This window comes from Culex pipiens, chromosome 3 (assembly GCF_016801865.2).
Source record: "Culex pipiens pallens isolate TS chromosome 3, TS_CPP_V2, whole genome shotgun sequence".
Taxonomy (NCBI): domain Eukaryota; kingdom Metazoa; phylum Arthropoda; class Insecta; order Diptera; family Culicidae; genus Culex; species Culex pipiens.
This window is the reverse complement of record NC_068939.1, coordinates 87,828,607-87,851,758: the sequence shown is the minus strand read 5'-3', so window position 1 is coordinate 87,851,758 and position 23,152 is coordinate 87,828,607. Positions and strand designations below refer to the sequence as shown.

Below are 23,152 nucleotides of genomic sequence, written 5' to 3'. Positions count from 1 at the left end.
ATTTTTTTATCAACTTTTTTTTCACTAAAACTCAATTTCCCAAAATACGTATTTTTTGATTTTCGAGATTTTTTGATATGTTTTAGGGGACAAAAATCCGCAACTTTTGAGCCATAGAGAAACATGGTCAAAAAATCTGCCGCCGAGTTATGAATTTTTTAAAAAATAGTGATTTTTGGAAAAAATCGAAGTTTCATGCAAAAACAAGTTTGACATTATTTTTTAATGCAAAATTGAATTTGCAATCGAAAAGTACTTTACAGATTTTTTGATTAAGGGCTCCGTTTTCAAGATATAGCCACCGAAAGTTTGATTTTAGCGAAATATTTGCAATTTTTCAATTTTTAAAAAATAGTGACCATGAGTGACCATTTCTAAAAATATTGTTTTTGAAAAGTTCATAAAATTTGCTATAAAATTGTCTAAGAGACATTGAAGATTGGACCTCTGGTTGCTGAGATACAGCGGCTTAAAGAAAAAGAAACACGAAAATTGAAGTTTTCTAAGTCTCACCCAAACAGCCCACCATTTTCTAATGACGATATCTCAGCAACTAATGGTCCGATTTTCAATGTTGATACATGAAACATTCGTAAAATTTTCCGATCCTTTCGAAAAAAATATTTTGAAAATTTTTAAATCAAGACTAACATTTTAAAAGGGCCAAATATTGAATATTACGCCCATTTAAAATGCTAGTCTAGATTTAAAAAATTTCAAAATTCAAAATTTCACGAATGTTTCATGTATCAACATTGAAAATCGGACCATTAATTGCTGAGATATCGTCATTAGAAAATGGTGGGCTGTTTGGGTGAGACTTAGAAAACTTCAATTTTCGTGTTTCTTTTTCTTTAAGCCGCTGTATCTCAGCAACAAGAGGTCTAATCTTCATTGTCTCTCAGACAATTTTATAACAAATTTTATGAACTTTTCAAAAAAAATATTTTTAGAAATGGTCACTCATGGTCACTATTTTTAAAAATTGAAAAACTGCAAATATTTCGCTAAAATCAAACTTTCGGTGGCTATATCTTGAAAACGGAGCCCTTAATCAAAAAATCTGTAATAGTAGTTTATGCAACAAGTTGCAAAAAGAGGATTTTTTCAGCACGAGTCGTACATTTATCCAACGAGGTTCACCGAGTTGGATAAATACGACGAGTGCTGAAAAAATCAAGTTTTGCAACGAGTTCCATACAACATTTTTTGCAATTTCGAAAAACACCCATTGAGTGAAATTTTAAGTCGAATTTTCATGTTTTTTGTCAATAAATCGTTTAAATAAAAAAAAAATTTTGAAAAGTGTTACTTTTTGAAACAAGTGCTGAAAAGTTCAACTTTTCAGCACCCATTTCAGTGCCGAAAAGTAGAACTTTTCAGCATTTATTTTGAAAAGTGTTGCTATTCGATTCTGTTATTTTTGGTACAGAAAAGTAGGCTATTTCGTCGTTCAAGAATGACAGGGAAAGAAAGTAGTTTCACGACGGAATTGCAAAAAGTACTTTTCGATTGCAAATTCAATTTTGCATTAAAAAGTAATGTCAAACTTGTTTTTGCATGAAACTTAGATTTTTTCCAAAAATCACTATTTTTTCAAAAATTCATAACTCGGCGGCAGATTTTTTGACCATGTTTCTCTTTGGCTCAAAAGTTGCGGATTTTTGTCCCCTAAAACATATCAAAAAATCTCGAAAATAAAAAAATACGTATTTTGGGAAATTGAGTTTTAGTGAAAAAAAAAGTTGATAAAAAAATCTGCAATTTTTTTTTCCGTGTACCTGTTTTTTCTCAAAAGTCCTCAACAATACCTACAACTTTGCCCAAGACACCAAATTGATCAGAAAATTCACTCAAAAGTTACAGCTGTTTGAATATTTACATACCATTTTTGTATGGACAGCAGCCAAAATTGTATGGAGACTTGTATGGGTGAACCAATGACGCAAAATAGCTTATTTGGTCATAGGGAAGGCCCCCACAAAGTTTGAGTCAAATCAAAAAATACAAAAAATAAAAATGGTCGTAATCGGCCGATTTCGTAGAGAGTTGCTCAAATGGTTTATTGTTCAGAAATTAAAGACTCTATCACTTAAAAAAAGTTATAAAATGATTGCCCAGTTTGCAGAAAATAATAATGACATATTATGTTGTAATCAAAATAATGACAGTAACCGCAAGGACAAGTTCAATCGATCATCCATCGTAAACAATATTTTCTGCATCACTACTCGTATCCATAAGAATAACCAAGCAATTCCATTCAACTCTGAATGCAGCAGTCCTGCTCGAGAGCCCATCCAGACGAACAAAATCCTTGCAACAACTTTGCGCCGACTGGGCCAGAGTTCGCTCCTTAGCCTCCAGCTTTCAAGAGCTATAAAATGAGGAAAAAGTTTATTATGCAAATATAAACATCATCTCACAGTGGAAACAAATGTTTTTCCTCGTTGCAGCATCCTTCCCGTGTTGCATTCCGGTAGAATTTTAGCATTTTAGCACATCCACGTCGGGCAATTCTGCTCGCTCTTCTAGGTGGTACCTGGAGGATCCTGGGATGCATTGCACTTTAGTGCAAGCCACCACTCCAGGAAGAGGTTGACTAAACTGGCTTAGCAGTGAGATCAGTTCGCGATTCTTTACTGCACGGTTGAAAAGTTCTGAAACAAAAATTTGAACTAAAATAGTTTTGAAATTTCTTATTTTATCAGAAAAATTAAAAGTTTTATAAAAGATAATTTTGACACCCAATTTTTGAACTGTGTAAACCCGGCAGATGATACGCCGACTCCTGACGATGAAGATGCTGCTGTTGCTGCTGGCTGGTTCAAGAACCATAACAGTCACGTCTAGCGAGTAAGAACGGGCCGTTGTTGCACAAGCTGCTGCAGCTGCTGCTGCTCAGACTTATTGCAATGTTGTCTCAGCTAACATGGTTTCAAATAGGATAATCATTGCAAGCCAAGCTGTTTTAGCAGCCAGCGACGGTGTTCAACTCCGTGGTGCAAGACGGTTCAGTTTTGGTAGAATGTTGCAATGTTATGAATTCCCATGCCAAGGGTGAGGCTTCATTGGCAGTTGTTTGGAGAAGTTTGATAGATAATGATGAGAATTGAGAAGAATTTGATGAACGTAAGAATAAAACATTCAAACTAATCTTGTAGCTATTCGCTGAATATGACGATTGGATTAAATAATTGCTTCGATCAATATCCATTACAATAATCTGGTTTTGAATCTCAAAAGCATTGCAGTGCTGTCACAGTTCACTATCTATAATAGTCAGTACAGTAAATCTCACTTCATACGTAATTTGCCGGAAGCGATCGATTATTACTTCCAGCGCTGAACTAAGTCAGCACATCACCGTCATCGTCAATACCTTTCATACACGGACAAAATTGATTTCCCAAAATCCCCAAAACAGTGGACGAACGCTTTTTCTCGATATGCGAAACTCATTTTTCTTCGTGTATCGAGCAATAGTTCCCCAGCATCCCCAGCCGGAAGTGTTTCGCAAAATACCAAATTCCTCCAGGACCGTCCAGATTACAATCCGCGATACAGCAACCCCGAAATGCAATTCTCAACCGCCCTGCCAGATACCGTCAGACGCGTCGTGCTCGTTTTCCAGCCCAGCACTTTCAGTATCGCGTAGCTTTTGTCATACCGCAACGACTGCGTGACATCTGTCTGGGCTGGATCTCGACAGGGACCAAGAGCGCCGTCGTCGTCGTTGACAACGATAACGTCATTCACACAGGGCTCAACTGGGTGGAACGGATGGCTTTTTGGTCGGTGTCTTTTGGGAATTTTGCACCGGAGAAGGAAAGGAAGAAAAAATGCATGATGTAAGGGGAATTGCTTCGCAACTGAGTTGTCAAAGCGATTTGGAATTGGTGCACTTTTTGTGGAGTATTCGTGGACAAAAGATGTACCTTTATGGATCAAATCATATCCGGACACATCACTTTGTTAGCATCCTTGGAGCGGTTACAAAGAAAAGTGGAATGAGTGACTGTAGCAAAGGAGAGGGAATATTTATGGAATTTCCTGATTCAAACTTACGTCTCGAGAATAACGAGCTTCTAGCAGATTTTTTGTGATTCAACAGGAAGTTTTGCGTTTTAACTAAAAAAAAATCAACTTTATTTTAGTGCACGATAAATCGTCACTATCGTGCTATCTTGTAATCGAGCATTTTGAGCCAAATTGATTAAAGAACGCCATTTTGTACAGCACTCAATGCCCACACCTTTTGATCTTTGCAGAAAAAAAACTCCGTGCATTGTTGTCACTTTTTAAATGTAAGAAGTTTCAGTCTTGTCGTGCTATCTTGACACACCCTGAAAATTGATGTAAGTGCGACAACTAACCCAATTAATTTCAGGTCAGGACGCGTTTGACACACGTACAAGCCCGACTACCGTAAACATTTGTAATTATAACTCAGTACTTCGGCAACCAAACTTCGGGAAAATGCACGAATGGTCAACCAAACAAAACATGTTTGTTATTGTTTACATTGCGTGCTCTCAAACATTAAAACGTGTTTTTCTCGGAACGTCAAAAAACGACGTGCGAGAAGATAGCACGACAGCGTTAAAATGTCTTGTTAAAAAGAAAAGTTCAGAAGTTTAGTAACCATTTTTTTCAATTTGATTCAAGTCGCAAATATTTTTCATAACTTTTATGTATATTTTTTATACCAAATTTTTTTTTTCATTAGAATGGTGCAAATTTAACTTTTGCCTTCCATTACAGGGATTAATTGTTTGAAAGTACTGGGCATAAATATCGAGTATGAGCTCGATTATATCAAAAAAACTAGAACAGCTCAATCCAATTACAATAAAGTTTTTGGAAGACAACTTCTTGTGATAAAGTATTCAAAATTGATTTTTATCGTCCTCAATATTTTGAATGCAAGTTAAATTAAGATTTACAAAATTCTAAATAGTTTTTTTATATAATACAAGCTAACCCCGACAAACTTCGTCTTGTCTGTTCTTCGTTTATGATCAAAATTTTAATTTTACGAAACTTTTCCCATACAATCTGCAGATTTTCCGGAATCGATTCCAGAGTGGCCAAAGTTGTCACTTTTTGGCGTAAGAACCTTCCTTGGACTTGTACGAACCCAACGCAACAAAGAGCACCTCGATCCGAAGCTCCGTATTGAACTGATTCGCGTTCGAACAAAACCGTCGAAATTTTTTATATGTATAGATTTTTGGTTGCAATTTAAATAAAATTTATCTTATCAACCAAGTGTATACCTTTCAGGAATATTTTTGGTATTTTATACGTCTTCTACAAAGTTGTTAATACTTTTTTTTCGGAAAATCTACTTATCACTTAAATTTGCGATCTGGTCCACTGTGCAATAAAATTTAAAAAAGCTTGCTTGCTAAAAAAAATAAGGTATGTTAATTATGCTATTCAAAATAAAAAAAATAATTGAATGGACAATTCTGGCTAATTTGTTTGTTAATCCTGGTTGATTAAACAATTCAAAGGCAATTTCATTGAAAAGTTACTCAAAACTTTATATTTTCATAAGCAACAGCATTGTTGAAAAGTTTAAACTCTTTCTTCAAGTTTAGTTTTAAAACAAGAGCATAGCCCCAGCTGGCTGTTTAGCCTCACATCTTCTGCTGGTGTATTTCTCATTTTAAAACAGTATTGCAGTTGGAACAATGATTTGTAATTTTTGTTTTGCCAATTGGAAATTTGATTAAATTCATAGAAGTCAACTTCAAAAATATTTAAACATCTTTTAAGTTGTGAAATTACAAAAAAATACATAATACAGTTTTGGGTAACTCTCTGCCAACTCACACGAAATTTGAAAAAGTTGCCCCAACCCTTCGTCGATTTCCGTGAAACTATACTTAAATGGATAATTTTGGTCCCTGATCACTAATCCAAGGTCAATTTTTCTATAACTCGTGATGGTGGGGCGGTACGACCCCTTTTAATTTTTCTGGATTTTTACTCAGACATGTTTTGCGAATTTGCAATAACCCAAATGGCCCATTTTTTAATCTAGATCAAAATTTTAAAATTTCATGTTTTTTAACGTAAGGTAGTAGAGCAGACAAACCCCAACATTTAGATAAACATAAGGGGAGCATTAGCATGTCCCATTTTGAGGTCATGTCGAGGAATTTTGGGTGCTCACTTCTGAAATAATAGATGATGATGTTAGGAACAATGTTTTCTTAGACAAGAAAAAATAATAAAATACATTCTCGCACCCCTTCTTCGATTGACTGAAAAAAGTCACTTATTTGAACAATTTGAACACCCTTTCTTTGATTTACTGAGAAAAGTCACTTATTTAAACAATGGACAAAAAGCTATCGTTTGAAAAAAAATACATACCTGATTGAAACAATTTTTGCATTGATTCCAAGCGATTTTTAAAAATCTGTTCAAATAAGTGACTTATTTCAGTAAATCTTAGAAGGGGTGCGAGAAAGTATTTTATTATTTTTTCTTGTCCGAGAAAACACTGTTCATAACATCTTCAACTATCATTTAAAAAGAAGAGCACTCAAAGATCCTCGACGTGACCTCAAAATGGGACAGGCTAGGGTGCATGTATTCTTCACGAGTTATTCGAATTTTATTTTAAAGTTTTCATGGAAAATTCAATTTTGACCTCTTTTGAACAGCTTTTCGAAGTTTAAAGTTTAATGGCAAATTTGAAGTAAATCAATTTGTTTATTGATTGCCAGCGATTTAAGACAATTTTTGTAAAGTGACTTTTTAAGTCATCGAGGAGGACATGTGAAAAAAAGTAGTTTTCGTCCTTGCCTAAAATAATATTATTTCTGACACCCTGACCATCATTTAAAAAAAGAGCACATGACCTCAAAATAGGACAAATAGTTGACATCATGTGATTATTTCTGTTTATGTTTTAAACATCGTAGAGATAAGCCTACCCAAGTAACATTTTAGGCTTTATCAAAGCTGTCACAACCGCTATAAAACCTATCAGCCAAAACCAACATTAAAACCACTAAGTCGTAACAGCCTCTCCAGAACCCCGATAAACCTCTGTTAAAACCTAAAAGGACCTCCGCAAAAGGTTGTCACGGCCTATTAATAAAACCCACATATGAGTTCAAGGCTTTACAAGTGAACCATAACAATATCCTCAAAGCCTTGATAAAACGTTTGTTAAAACCTAGTCAGGAGTTAAGGAAAAATGACATTTCATACGTCTTCAATCGTCCTTTGCCAAATAAGTTTAATTTTAGCAAAAAATAAGTCTTTATCTTGCCAAATGATAAAATAGAGATGATTTGCAAAAATAGTGACAAAAAGTAATTGATATTGGAGGTAATCAAAATAATTTGAAAGCTTATTTCTCGCAACGGAAACGGAATCGACGTAACACCTTATAATGTGGCCCTCTTAAACCTTGCGGTTTCGTCAACGGATCCACAGGCGTGTATCGTTCTTTTTGCGACAAGACTTCGCCTCCCGGGTCTCCTAAGTGTGAAGGTATGGCACAGGGAGAGGGCACCGAATACCTATATTAACACTTAGAGTTTTTGCGTCTGCCTCGGGATTCGAACCGGCGACCTCTGGTTTGTGAGTCCAGTGCGCGGTCCGATTGATCCACACAGGCCGCAATCTCTCCCAAATTCAGCTGCGGTTGAAATTTTATTGCTAAATGTAGGGGAGATAGAGCCAAAAAAGTCAACTCGCATCATAAAAAATCATGATTACAAATCATAGTTTTCAATGTTAATAAATATTTTATTGCAATTTTCTGAAAAAAAAATTCATGTTATTTCGTCAGTTGTGTGCTATCTTGTGACAAAGACCATTTAGTACTTTTCGAGAAAATCGATTTTTAAAGTTCGTTGGTAAATAATTTTAAAACTATGAATGATTGAGCCAAACTTTTTGACGCAATCGGTTTGTATACTATCGCTTAACAAACGCTCCAAGTTTCAACTTATTTGGTTACATCTGAATCTGAAAAGCACGTGTCACAAGTGTGTTTCGAAAGTAAAATTGTACTACGTGTCACAAGTGTGCACAGAATTCCCATACAAACTAAAATAAGCTCAAATCAATGGTTTAATCGACTTAATCAGTATATTTTTATAAACAAAGGGTTTCATTGCCTTTAGAAAGTATGTGTGTACATAATTTTGTGAAAAACAAGAAAAATTTTCCACATTTTCCAACAACATGTATGACGTGTCACAAGTGTGCACAATCATTTTGATGATAAATTGGTCTATGTCACAAGAGTGTATTGCGATATCCGGGAAACGGAAGAGAGTTTCCAAAATCGGGTTAAAGCATCTTGTAGTGTTTGTTAAGTATATCAAAACGTCAGCATTAACTCATTTTCGACCAAAATGGTCTATGTCACAAGATAGCACACAGCTGACGATTTATAAACATCTATCGCTATCGCTTATTATATAAGAAATTGAGAATAAATGATTGTTTTCGACAAATTTAAATCAAATTTCTCAGTTCTCTATTTTTTCAACCAATATGGTGGTCAATCATATTCAATCAGAACACGCGTTTAGCGCCATATTTATGCACTGCTAATTTGCCGCAATAAAAGCTTTTTCAGGAGCTTGTGGTTTTAATTAAGCTTTTTGCATGCCTAATGGCACTTGACAGCTAAAACACTCTTGTGGTGAATAAGTGGTGACTTGTTGGTTTAAAAATGTTACTTGGGTAACCAGCCTTTTAAAAAATAAAAATAAAAATGAATTTTTAATAATGTCACCTCGGCAAAACAGCGGATTTTTTATGCTTTTTAATCCCTTAAATTTGAAATCCATTACCTTGTTTGCTATTAGGAATTATTTATTATTCATTACTGATCAAATATTGCTAAATGCTAATTGTGATCCATCGATTGAAAAAATATGTTGACCTATTTCTCACCTGATCTGCATTTCAACGAGCCGGCTGATGCCTCTTGACATTTTCTTCGCTCGCTTCTTATCCACTCAAATAAGTAGCAATTTTCTTCGACGCCCGCGTCACCTGTCGCAGAGTACAAGTATCTTCTTTCGACGGGGTGGTGGCACGTCGGCCGGTGCGTTGTGAACTCCCTCCACAATTAATCATCGCGAGCTTTTATTCTGCTGCAGACCAACCTTATTCTCGCTCAGCTCGTTCACTTTGGCAAACAAGCACGGATAGACTCGGTTGCTGCGAAAAAAAAGAGTTAGGGTATTGGTACTAGTTTTCAACCTAATCATCTTCAAAATCATCATCTTCTTGCCGAGCTTCCGTGACCGTGAGGTTACGGGTTTCGCCTTGTAAGCGGAAGGTGATGGGTTCGATTCCTGTCTGGCTCGGCAAAGTCAGATCCCTTAAAAGAGTAAATATGCTCACTGGGAATACTGACCGGTAGGGGATTTTTTTTTAGGGGATGGATTTCGAGTAGCGGCGTGCTGGGTTTCCAATCTAGAGGTCGTGAGTTCGATTCTCGTACCGGGATGATGAAGTTAAAATGTCCAGTAAAATCAGTAAGCGTTAGGAAAGCTTAACCCAAATCAGGGCATCATACCCTGTAAACTGCGCTTGAAAATGAAATAAAAATGAGTAAAGCTCCACTCCCAGACAGGATCATCGTGGCTTATAGAGCAGAGCGGAGTATAGTGCGCTATGGTTGTTCTGCACTCCACTCAGCACTAGTCCGTTGCAGGTCGTCACCGCAGAGCAGAGCATCAGAGTCTCGTGCAAGGATTTTCCCCAGAAAGGACGCTCGTGAATAAATTGAGCCCGGTTTTTGCATATTGCATGCACCGACAAGGGAGTTATGGGAGGGGCGGACTTGCAAGTTGCTCCTTCACTCGTCCAATCAATCCGGTTTAGTCGGGACTGCAGTGAAATTCAATCGGGTTGGTTGCTTAGGAATTTCCAAATGATTTTCTTCAGTTAGGGAAAGAGAATCCCTTTGGCTATAAAGAGCGAAAATAAAAACTGAATTTCTATCGACGAATTCAAATCACTTTGTAGAATTAAACCACTTTTCGTGACTGGTTCGACTCAATTTGCTCACATTCGCTAGACGAACGAAAAAGCTCGTGAATTAGCATCATTAATATTAATGGTATCATTTTGGTGGCAGTTCGCGATGACGCCACCATTCAACCCCTAGGGAGGAAAGGGTGACTGTGCCGAGATTGTTCAAAGCTTCGTCGTCGGAGGACGAAATCGATTTCGGGGTTTTGCGACGAACAAAAGCTTTGGATTATGGCTCAGATGAGGTGGCGGGAAGGTGATTGACCCCAAGGGGTGGTGAGAGTTCAACTGCGGTTGACACCGGTATTTTCGGGGCCATTTGGATAATCGTGTGTGGATGTGTGGGGTTTTGCGTGGGTGGAAGTGTATGTGCGTGTTTGTGGTGAATAATTGGTTCATCTAAATTACAGCCATAAAACAATTTGGTTAATCGAATCCGCAGAAAAGCGCTTTCCGACAATCACCGCAATTTGGCTGAAACTGAAGGGTTTCCATGACAGTTTATTTTTCTTCCATAAAACGATTTTTCTTTTATTTTAAACAGTTGTTAGAATAAAAAAACAGAAAAACTTTTTATTAGACTGTTGCAAATATTTTTCAAAATTTATTAAACCGGTGAAGATATTTAAAAACAGTTTTTCGAACAGTTTTTCATGAGCCTAAGAATTAAACTCAATTTTAGTACTCTATAGTGTAACCTAGAAAAAAAAAATTAAGGGTTTCCTATGATAAATATTCAACTGCAGACAATGTTTTTTTAGATTTTTCCTTGGTTGATGACGTCTTTCAAGGTTGAACAAACTTAAACAAAACACAACGAATGATTCTTTATAATATAAAATTTAGATATGTTTATCTAAAGAATTTCAAAAACTGTATGGTTATAGGTCTGTACAAACCAGATTTCAGAACACAAGTCACCATTTTGAATTTTTTAGTCAAAATTTGGTGCTCATTCAGTGCTGATGTGTGCCCTATCACTCAGATTAAGTGCCGTTAATAAATCCATACATAAATATCGTCATTATTCATCACATCACATCATATTTTCAAAAAATACCATTTGACAAATTTCGATTAACATGAACAACTGTATTTAACCATTTTCTATAGAGGTACATATACAGCAATTACATTTGAAAAGTGTCTAAACCGAAAAAAAAAGTTCTCCGATCGGGCTCAAAATTTTTCTGGGGGTTCCTTGGCCAAAATAATAAGACTCGTATTTTTTTGTTTGGCCATTAGGGTGACCTACATCGTGGTAGGGTGGTTAAAAAAATGGCAATTTTTGTCATTTTTCGCAAAAACCTCTTTTTTCGAAAAATCATATCTCTGCGTCATTCATCCGATTTTAGCTGTCTTAGACGCAAAAGAAAGGTGATGAGTTTGGCTATTTGGGAAAAACAGTAAGAAGTTTCTAAAATCTAGCTTAACATTTGAAAAAGTCGTATGAAAACTTAAAATGGCGTTTTGACCGTGTCTGGACCAAAGAGCCTATGTCTGAAAATATTTTTATCGGATTCCTCGGAAAATTTCACTTAACATATCAAAAAATTGGCGATGTCGAAACGTACGTTTCGGAGATAGGGTAGAGGACCCAGAAATCGCCCACTTTATAGTGGCAATCTAGGAAAATTTATGAGAATTTAATGAAAATTTTTGGTTTTTGGTTCTATTTGTTGTAGAACGATGATAAACTTTTTGATTTTAAGTTTCCACAAGGTTTTTATAATTTACAAGTTCATTTTTGATAAAATTTTGCGTTTTAATAAAGTGCTCTGAAGAGCCTATTTTCGCCCCCCTAAATCCAATTTTCGCCCACCCTTGGAACCAGTTTTCGCCCACGACAAAAATCAAGAAATCCAATGAAAATATGACTCAAAGCTTAGCAAATCGACGTCGTCGTGCTATCTTGTCGCACCCGCCATTTTGACGTTCCGAGAAAAACACGTTTTAATGTTTGACCTTGAATATTCAAAAACGAGAGCACGCAATGTAAACAATAACAAACACGTTTTGTTTGGCTCACCATTCTGTGCATTGTCCCAAAGTTTGGTTGAATTTGGTTGCTGGAGTCCCGAGTTATAATTACAAATGTTTACGGTAGTCTAGCTTGTACGTGTGACAAACGTATCCCGACTTTCCTGGCCTTAAATCCCTTTGGCCTTTTGTCGCACTTACATCAATTTTCATGGAGTGACAAGATAGCACGACAAGATTGAAACTACTTTCATATGTAAAGTGACAAAAATGAACGGAGTTTTATCGGTTTTTGTTGAATATCTCAGGATTAAAATCGAATTTTGGGGATCTGTGAAGGTCAAAAGGTGAGGCATTGTGAGTTGCACAAAATGGCATTCTTAACTTAATTTGGCCCAAAATGCACGTACGACAAGTTAGCACGATGGCGACGAAATATGGTCTCCTATTGATACACAACATGTTCCCGAAGCTCAATTTCATTGATGTGCACTTCTTTTGTCGTAAAATAAATTGAAGTTCAAAAAACCCTACACGGAGAAAAAAGAGTTCTCAAAATCGTGAACAAGCGTTCATGAAATTCGGAACCACGAACAAAGTGTTCAAATTTCATGGTACGTTTTTCAAAATCGTACCATGGAATTTGAACACTTTGTTCGTGGTTCCGAATTTCATGAACGCTTGTTCACGATTTTGGGAACTCTTTTTTCTCCGTGTAGGAGTTTTCATTACAGATATCTTACTAATGTTGAGGTTCTTTGTATATACTAACTAAAACCAAAACATGTTCTCACTCTCACTAAAAAAATATGACTAAATCAAAATTTGTGATAGAACTCATGTGTCCCGATTCACCCAATATAAGGGCACACAGTTACAATTAGCTCCATGTTGTTGTTGATTTTGTTAGAAGAGCTTTAACCCTATAGGTCATTCGCTCCCGAATTGACTCAATATAAAACTTCGAGTACCTCTTAAGTAGTTACACAGTAGTTACACACTTTTCCATCCTCTGCTTAATTTCTCCTCTGTACCAGTAAACTTTTACTACATTTGAACTAGGTGTCCCATATCTTAGCTTAGGTTAATTTTTAAACTGATGTTTATACCAAAACCCCCTTATGAGTGAAAGGAATAAAAATGATTATTTATCCTTAAAAAATAATCTAGAATGTTCCAAATATATTTTCAAGCACATTTCGCTGCGATTAGATAAGTTTTTATGGTAAACGAAAACTGGTTCTAGATAAAATCTTAAAACACAATACTAGATTTCGCCCTGGACGAAAATTGGATCGCATGTTTTTTCATGACCCCAGAAATCGCCCACTTTATTTTATTGAAATAACCTTTGGTAAACGTTTGAAACAGGTAAATCACTAGATTTTCATGAAATTCAGACATACAGTGAACTAATGAATTATTCATTTACATTATTTTTTTGCAAAATGAGTTGTTTTCCTTCATAAACATTATTACCCGCTGTAGGCTAAATTGACAAAAAATATGGCGGCTGCAGTAAGGCATTTTTGAAAAGCTTATAAAAACTAAATAAACAATAGAAATTCATCAGGAAAGTTTCAATAAGTACTAGAAATGATTGAATATGTGAACCTGCATAATAAATTCAACCAAAAAATAGTATAAGTTTGCTAAACACAGATTGAATCCAGTAGGTGGGCGAAAACTGGAGCAGGACGAAAACTGGGTCCTCTACCCTATGATTTTTTGAAAATAAAAACTGAGTTTTTCGACGCGCCACGCGCAAAAACTGGGAAATGACGAAATTGGCAAAAAAAATCAACTTTTTTCACTAAAACTGCAATAACTTAAAAATTTCAGCGATGACCTATACATGTTAGGGTACCTAATTTTTTGTAATTAAAATACGCAACTTTTGGTACCCTAACATGCATAGGTCATTGCTGAAATTTGTAAGTTATCGCAGTTTTAGTGAAAAAAGTTCATTTTTTGCCGATTTCGTCATTTTTCTGTTTTTGCGCGTGGCGCGTCGAAAAACTCAGTTTTTATTTTCAAAAAATCATATCTCGGTAACGTACGGTTCAAAATCAATTTTTTTTATTATATTATGTGAAATTTTCCGAGAAATCCGATAAAAATATTTTCAGACATAGGCTATTTGGTCAAGACACGGTCAAAACGCCATTTTAAGTTTTCATACGACTTTTTCAAATGTCAAGCTAGGTTTTTGAAACTTCTTACTATTTTTCTCAAATATTCCAACTAATCACCTTTCTTTTGCGTCTAAGACAATTAAAATCGGATGAAATGACGAAAATTGCCATTTTTCGAACCACCCTAGCACGATGTAGGTCATCCTAATGGCCAAACAAAAAAATACGGGTCTAACTATTTTGGCCAAGGTACCCCCAGAAAAATTTTGAGCCCGATCGGAGAACTTTTTTTTCGGTTTAGGCTCTTTTCAAATGGAATTGCTGTAAATCAATAATTTAAAATAATCAACCTTAAGTTTTTACAATTTCGATAATGTTTGGAAACAATGTAATAAAGCAAAAGTCTAACCATAACAAAAATGGTCCAAAATTTATTTTTTAAAGAGTTTTAGAACATTGTCATATTTTCATAATCATAGAAAAATGGGGCCGATGAATTAGTCAAAAGTACTTAGCTGAAGTCGTGATCATCAATTTAACATACGTTTATAAACATTCTTATGACTCAACCCGATATTTTTCAAGTTGATGCCAATCAACGCTTAAGTTTCTTCTAGGTATGATAGATTTGTGCTTCCTGAATACGTTCTGGTATGAATGGTATTGAGTCATCAATAGCTACCATGCGCACCCACGTTTTGTAAATATAAAAGGGTGCGCCTGGTTGTTTATGATTACTCCTTAGAATGTATACCTGGAATTGGCAGGAAATTTACTAAAATTCAATTCTGTTGATTGGAGCTTGTTTAAGGAGCCCAAATCTATCATGTTTTAATGAAACTGAAGCGTTTACCGACATCAACTTCAAAAATGTCGAGTTGGGTGATTGCTAGGGGAGCTCGACATGATCGATTTTTCAGAACATGGATTTTTCGGTTCCATTTTGTTATAAACCTACAGGGTGTCAAACAAGCTCTAACTTGTACTGGTGACCTTTTAAAGCGTTGGTGTCTTAGGAAAAGTTGTTATTTCAATAAATTTTTGCATGGTTTGAAGACAGGGTGACACATCTACAGAGTGTCAACCCATTTCTAGCTTCTATTTAAGACCTTTTAAAATACTTTAATCACGAATTAGGCCTGCCACGCAAAAGGAGATTGGACAAATATTCGTCAAAAGTCAGTTTTACACATAAAATAACCTGCTCAAGACAAAGAGAATTAGTCCATCTTGAAATTTTTCCATTCAACTTCAAGCCAGGCTAGTAATTATTCAATATGATCACCAAAATATATTTTTTCGGGTGGTTTCGAAAAGAGAAAAAAATGAACGTGTTTAGTGATATTTTTTAAAGAAGAGGTTTTTTTTAACAACAACAAAAATTGGCTCAATGGGACCTCGTTTCCTCGTATCAAACAGTTAACGAAAGGGAAAAATACATATTTGTTTACATATCGTCAGCTGTGTGCTATGTTGTGACATAGACCATTTTGGTCTAAAATGAGTTAATGATTACGTTTTGCTATACTTAACAAACACTACAAGATGCTTTAACCCGATTTTGGAAACTCGCTTCCGTTTCCCGGATATCGCAATACACACTTGTGACATAGACCATTTAATCATCAAAATCGTCATATATGTTGTTGGAAAATGTGGAAAATTTTTCTTGTTTTTCACAAATTAATGTTTATACACATTTTCTGAAGGCAATGCAATTTTTTGTTTTTGAAAATATACTGAATAAGTCGATTTAACCATTGATTTGAGCTTATTTTAGTTTGTATGGGAATTCTGTGCACACTTGTGACATGTAGTACAATTTTACTTTCGAAACACACTTGTGACACGTGCTTTTAAGATTTTTGAATACATAATTTGCTGTATCTTTTAACTGGTGTAGCCAAATTAATTGAAACTTGGAGCGTTTGTTAAGCGATGGTATACGAACCGATTGCATCAAAAAGTTTGGCTCTACCATTCATAGTTTTGAAAATATTTATCATCAAACTTTAAAAATCGATTTTCTTGAATAGTACTAAATCACAAGATAGCACACAGCTGACGATATGTATTTTTTTTTTGATACATTGCTGTTTCAAATAAATAACCTACAATTTTAACAAAAACATTATGTTGGCAACCCTGCCCAAATGTTGCCATAGATTGCACCGGAACATTTGCGGTTGCCCAATTTGCAACCTTTTAATAATTGTTACCGATGATGTGATTGTGGAAAATGGATGCGGTTTTCCGGGGCTGCTGCCTGGCTCACTTTATGAAAATGCAAATGATGGGATTTATGGAATCGCTATGCGGCTGTGCTAGTCGCTGTAATATGACACGAACAATGAGAATAATTTACGTGCAACATGAATAATGCATCTCGACTTTGCATAATGAACCTTCGCCGAATGAATGCACTTTTGAGTGTGCAATCTCTCTCGATAATAGGATATCAATAGCGTTACGTTTTTGTTGGTAATAAAACACGTCAAATTTATCCACGACACCAGCACGGTTCGGTGAAAAGCAATCAAACTGTTTTATTGCACGAAACAAAGCACCGCCGAGTTAAGTGCATTCTATCAGAAAATGCATCCCTGCAGCTCGGTGGTTCATCATCGAAAATTTATCCACTTTTGCTGGGTTGGGCAAAGAATCGGTGGCTCAGCATGGCATGGACTAATGGGGCAATGGCGTGCCGAAGCCCCATTTATAGCCCAAGGACTCCCGGCCACGCCACCATCACCGAACGCGGGGGGAATACTGCACGAGGATCAATGAAACCAACGAAAAAAAAGCTCTATACTAATACTTTCAACTGCTCACAACTAGTCTAACCCTTCACAAGCCCTTTGAGATTTTCAGACCGGGTCAATTTAAAATAAAACTTATTTAATATATTATTGTGACGACTGGAAATGTGAATGTGCCCACTGTGCATTCGCCGCTGGACTCGAACTCGGCCCCAATGCCGAGCCTCGACTGTCGTTGACAGCGCAACCTTGTTTACCTGGAGTTGTCATGTGAAGGGAATAAATGATTCTGTTGATTGATTGAAAACTGATCGCGCGCATTTTTATTACTTAACGAAAATCGTCTGTTAAATTGGTAATTTGTGCGGTTTATCTTTACACCCCAAGACCGGGATTCGGCCAACCTCCGGTCGTCTGTGGGGTCGTAAAAGTGGCGACGAGACGGTGACTTTTGGCCGAATTTTCAACCGGCAAAAGTTGAACCCGCGAAGGAGGAGGCAGCACACGGCGAGATGGAAGGTGTTCCGGGAAAAGTCGTCGTTGGCGTCGGCGCGGAGCTGAGGGTGGACGGACAGCAAGAAGCACCGTTGGCAGCCGGTCAGCAGCAACAGTTCCAGATCGAGTCGCTCCTCCAGAGTTCTCCACAGGCGGTGCAGTACATCGAGTGGTTTGTTCAGCAGCGAGGTTATGTAGCGGAGTTGTTCCGACGTGAGCAAGAGGTGGTTCAACGCCAGCTGGCAGAAATGCACCAGCAGCAGCTGGACTTCATGCAGCAGCAAGGACACCTAGTGCGGGACATCTTGGCGGCGCTGACCGCGGCGGAACAGAACCGGGAGACTCGCGATGGCGATCGAGCGCGCCACGAGGAGAACAACAAAGAAATTGAGGTTAGTTCCGGTGTGAGTGGACATTGTGTGGAGCATCTGGCCACGTCATCGACCGAAACAACGCTCAACACCGGTTGTCAGCTGGTGTACCCATCTACATTCGGGCCAGGAACGGCCGCGGATGCCCTCAAGGCGGATTTCAAGAACTCGGTGCCGGCAACGATCGGAACATTGGAGTTCCAGAGCACAAAAGCAGCTGCTCCTGTGCTGGCCGGACTGGAGTGGATTCTTGACCCGGGAGGCGATTACGAGAACCTGTCCCAACCACCCGGAGCGATAGTTTCGCTGGGTACGTCGCAGCAGCTGACGCAGTCGACGCTGGCTGGACCGCAGTGCACTTTTGGTTGCCTTGATGACGTCAAGGGCCTGTGCCGGAAGGTGATTTTTCGTGACGCGTTAACGGAGCAGAAAGTTCAGGCGGGGAGGAACACCAACACTCAAGCGCTGAATGCCGATCTGAAGGCGTTCGGAAGCATCCCAAACGAGCATGTTGTGGGTGGTGCTCCGCCAGCAGAAGTAAAATTCGAGCGCATTCGAACGAAGTTGGAATACGAGCCTCCGCCATCATCACCATCATCATGGGCTCAAGCGAACGAGCCAACCGATCGAAAGACTTCACGCTGTTGGAAGAATCCACCACTCGAGCTAGTGTGCGTGAAAGAAAGCAGCGAGCCTGGTGCGGTCATGGATTGTGTCGGCTATGTGACGTTTATTGCCCGGATACGAACGCGCGCTATCCGCACACTCCGTCGGGCTGACTGGGATCCCGGACCGGATGCAGCAGTGTTGCCAGTGATGCTCGTAGTCATCTGGCTGGAACTATGGAGCTTGACGAAACTGAAGTCGTGTGCAGCACTTCCGACGTTTTGGGAGGCTTCGCATCAACCGGGAAGTTTGGCGCAACTAACGAAGACCGGTGTCATGGGACATCCTCCGACGCAGCTTCCCGTTGGCTCAGTGTTTACTTCATCCACATCAATGTCACCCCAGCAGTCCACATCGGCAGGAAGTGGACGTGCCCCGTCGGTACAGGTGCCATGCTGGTCTTCAGGTGAAGATCGACGCAGTGGTCCGACCTGTACTTCCTATATTAAGTGGGGGGATATTGTGACGACTGGAAATGTGAATGTGCCCACTGTGCATTCGCCGCTGGACTCGAACTCGGCCCCAATGCCGAGCCTCGACTGTCGTTGACAGCGCAACCTTGTTTACCTGGAGTTGTCATGTGAAGGGAATAAATGATTCTGTTGATTGATTGAAAACTGATCGCGCGCATTTTTATTACTTAACGAAAATCGTCTGTTAAATTGGTAATTTGTGCGGTTTATCTTTACACCCCAAGACCGGGATTCGGCCAACCTCCGGTAGTCTGTGGGGTCGTAAAATATATATTTAATATAATTTTGATTTCTCCATTTCAACAGAAGATTTCCTTCTTCGGTAAAAAAGAGAAAAAAAACTGTTCTTTGCAGAATAATAAAAAAGGCGAACAGAAGAGGGTTTCGTTCTATGAATAGTGGCCGGGAAAATCAATAATCCAATAGTCCACACCCGCGAACAACAAGCTCGAAGGGTTACAATGGAAAACAAAGCCTTCAGTCCCCCTCTCCCTCACAGATCATCCACCCACGTGTCAGTACAAAAGGATGACCTCGTCAGTGCCCCCCCAGGGGACGTGAACTTGCCCCGCAAATAGTTGGTCAAGGAGCGGTGGTGGAGGGGGAGATTTGCCCGTAAATTTAGCGGTTTGTGTGTGTGCGAGTGTGGTTTTGATGTGCCTTTTTGGGTCAAACAAGTCACACGTGGCGTAGAGCTAGCAGGGGGTTAGAGGTGGAAGGTGTCACTTTTTAATGATCCCTATCGGGTTTGAGGTTAGGCGGTGCTCGTGACAGTATGCAAATCGGAGAAGGTTGTCGATGCCGCAAATTGGAAACTGGTAATTGAACTAATCGTTTCAATTAGGGGGATGAAATCTAGCGAAAGCGATGTGTCACGGCAAGTCAATCGGATTGGGATCGATTAGACGGAGAGATGCCGTGAATGGGGAAAGGCTTGACTGTTATGATATAATCTAAATTGGGCTGATTCAAGGTCTCATATGAAACTATTCATATTTTTTTATAAATTTAATTCAATTTTGTTTCCTCTTTTGAAACAAATAAAATGACACCATTATGAGGTTTAAAATCTCCAGGGCACCTTTCATTTTCGAATATTTTTTTTACTTATAAGCAGTTCTTTAATTTTAATTTTTGTATTTTTTAATCGGGCTGAAACATTTTTGGTGCGTTCGGTATACCCGAAGAAGCCATTTTGCATCATTTGTTCGTTCATGTAATTCTCTACCAACTCACACGAAATCGGTAAAAGTTGCCCCGACCCCTCTTCGATTTGCGTGAAACTTTGTCCTAAGGGGTAACTTTCGGATCACGAATCCGAGGTCCGTTTTTTGATATCTCGTGACGGAGGGGCGGTACGACCCCTTCCATTTTTGAACATGCGAAAAAAGAGGTATTTTTCAATAATTTGCAGCCTGAAACGGTGGTGAGATAGAAATTTGGTGTCAAAGGGACTTTTATGTAAAATTAGACGCCCGATTTGATGGCGTACTCAGAATTCCAAAAATACGTATTTTTCATCGAAAAAAAAAACACTAAAAAAGTTTTAAAAACTCTCCCATTTTCCGTTACTCGACTGTAAAATTTTTGGAACATGTCATTTTATGGGAAATTTAATGTACTTTTCGAATCTACATTGACTCAGAAGGGTCATTTTTTCATTTGGAACAAAATTTTTTATTTTAAAATTTCGTGTTTTTTCTAACTTTGCAGGGTTATTTTTTAGAGTGTTACAATGTTCTACAAAGTTGTAGAGCAGACAATTACAAAAATTTTAATATATAGACTTAAGGGATTTGCTCATAAACATCACGAGTTATCGCGATTTTACGAAAAAAAAAGTTTTGAAAATGTTGGTCGTCGTTCATGGTCACCCGCGACAGACACGGACGACGAAACAAAGAGAAACGCAAAAAGTAACTTCTTCAAAACTTATTTTCGTAAAATCGCAATAACTCGTGATGTTTATTTGCAAACCCCTTTTATCTATGTATCAATTTTTTGTAATTTTCTGCTCTACAATTTTGTAGAACATTGTTACACTCTTAAACAAAACCCTGCAAAATTAGATAAAATACGAAATTTTAAAATGAAAAATTTTGTTCTAAATGAAAAATTTCCCTTCTGGGTCAATGTAGATTCGTAGTTTTAGGGGACAAAAATCCGCAACTTTTGAGCCATAGAGAAACCTGGTCAAAAAATCTGCCGCCGAGTTATGATATTTGTGAAAAATTTGTGATTTGAAAAAAATCGAATTTTCACGCAAAAACAAGTTTGACATTTTTTTTAATGAAAAGTGAATTAGCAATCTAAAAATACTTTACCGATTTTTTGATAAAGGGCTCCGTTTTCAAGATATAGCCAGCGTAAGTTTAATTTTAGCGAAATATTTGCAGTTTTTCATTTTTTTTAATTTGGTGACCATAAGTGACCATTTCTAATAATATTTTTTTGAAAAGTTTAGAAAATTTGCTATAAAATTGTCAAGAGACATTGAAGATTGGACCTTGGGTTGCTGAGATAGAGTCGCTTTAAGAAAAATAAACACAAAAATTGAAGTTTTCTAAATCTCACCAAAACAACCCACCATTTTCTAATGACTATATCTCAGCAACTAATGGTCCGATTTTCAATGCTTAAATATAAAACATTCGTGAAGTTTTCTGATCTTTCCGAAAAAAATATTTTGAAAAATTTTAAATGAAGACTAAAAAAAAAATCACAGTTTTTTAAAAAAATCATAATTCGGCGGCAGATTTTTTGGCCATGTTTCTCTATGGCTCAAAAGTTGCGGATTTTTGTCCCCTAAAACATATCAAAAAATCTCGAAAATAAAAAAAATACGTATTTTTGGAAATTGAGTTTTAGTGAAAAAAATGTTGATAAAAAAATCTGCAATTTTTTTTCCGTGTACCTATTTTTTTTCTCAAAGTCCTCAACAATACCTACGACTTTGCCCAAGACACCGATTTCGTAGAGAGTTGCTCCTATATTTTGCTTTTTGAATATTGTTTATACGACCCTTAGTTGCTGAGATATAATCATGCAAACTGGAAAATTGATGTTTTTGATCAAGTTGAATTGAATGGAGTGATGTCTCATGCAATCACTTTAAAAATTAACACAAAAGTGTTACAAGTTCGTCGTTGTTCCAAAAATATGGCATGACTGTACTTCAATATATTTTTCCTGGTTTTTCAACCACCCCTTAAACTCTACCCTCCAGTGACTTCCGCCCCTTTCTAGGCCTCAGGCAAGGTGGCATGATTCGAAAACAATGAGAAAATGAATATATAATGCTGTACTTCAAAACACTCGCGTACACATCCTGTATTCAAATTGGTACAAACGTGGCAAATACAGTTTTTCCTGCGCTTCCCACGTGTGCCACCTCTGAAACTGAACAACTCCGTCCGGCGCGGACGCCACACGTGTGCACGCTCGTTCACTGCACATATAAGGTTTACGAAAAATTTTACAAAAGCAAACATTTTTTTTCTCTTCAATTCGTTATAGCACTTGAAACATGCCATTAGATTTGTTCTACCTTTTTAACCTGAAAACGAATATTTAAAAAAATCCACTTCCGAGTCCTTTTGGGAGCACCAGGTGCAATCTAAACTTTGGTGATCACCTTTTCCATCACATGCTGTGATGCTCCGTATAGCTTCGGACCGCCGCATAATAATGAAGTCACAGCTGGATGCGCCAAGGAACATGGCACACCAGAAATTCGATTTAAATCCACGTGTTTTTTTTTCGTGTGGGTCGGTTGGTCATTTTCTGCCACCACCCACGGCGAGCCGAGAGCATCCTCGCACAGGGCTGCGAGCGAATAATTCAGGCCAACAATGAGCCCACAGAGGATTTGAGAAACCGGTGGCCGTTTCGGTGGTGGCGTCGGGTGACACACTAATCCGTTTCGGACCTGGGAAATGGGAATTTTTGGCTTCCTGGAAGCACTGTGGAGCATTTTTGTGGTTTAATGAAAGGTAGAGGTTTTTTTTTGCGAGATGAAAATTGACACAACATGATGAACAAGTTTTTTTTTCTGTACAGTTCTTTTTCAGTGAAGTACAAAAGTTATTGCTTAAAAACAAAATCTGTTTTGGATGTGGGTCGTTAATGTGAATGATTTGTTTTTGTTGTTTTGAAGACAATAACTTGGATAAAATCAAGGCCAACGATGGTACACTTATCACACCCCTGCCTCCACAGCTTCTTAATAATGACTTTGATCGGTGAAC

The 23,152-nt window shown here is 37.7% G+C and overlaps 1 protein-coding gene across 1 annotated transcript in view; it reads left to right on the top strand.

The window, feature by feature from the left end:
• LOC120414636 (uncharacterized) overlaps positions 1–23,152 on the top strand; it is a 144,791-nt gene that overhangs the window by 9,186 nt on the left and 112,453 nt on the right. The gene's annotated exons all lie outside the window — the stretch shown is intronic.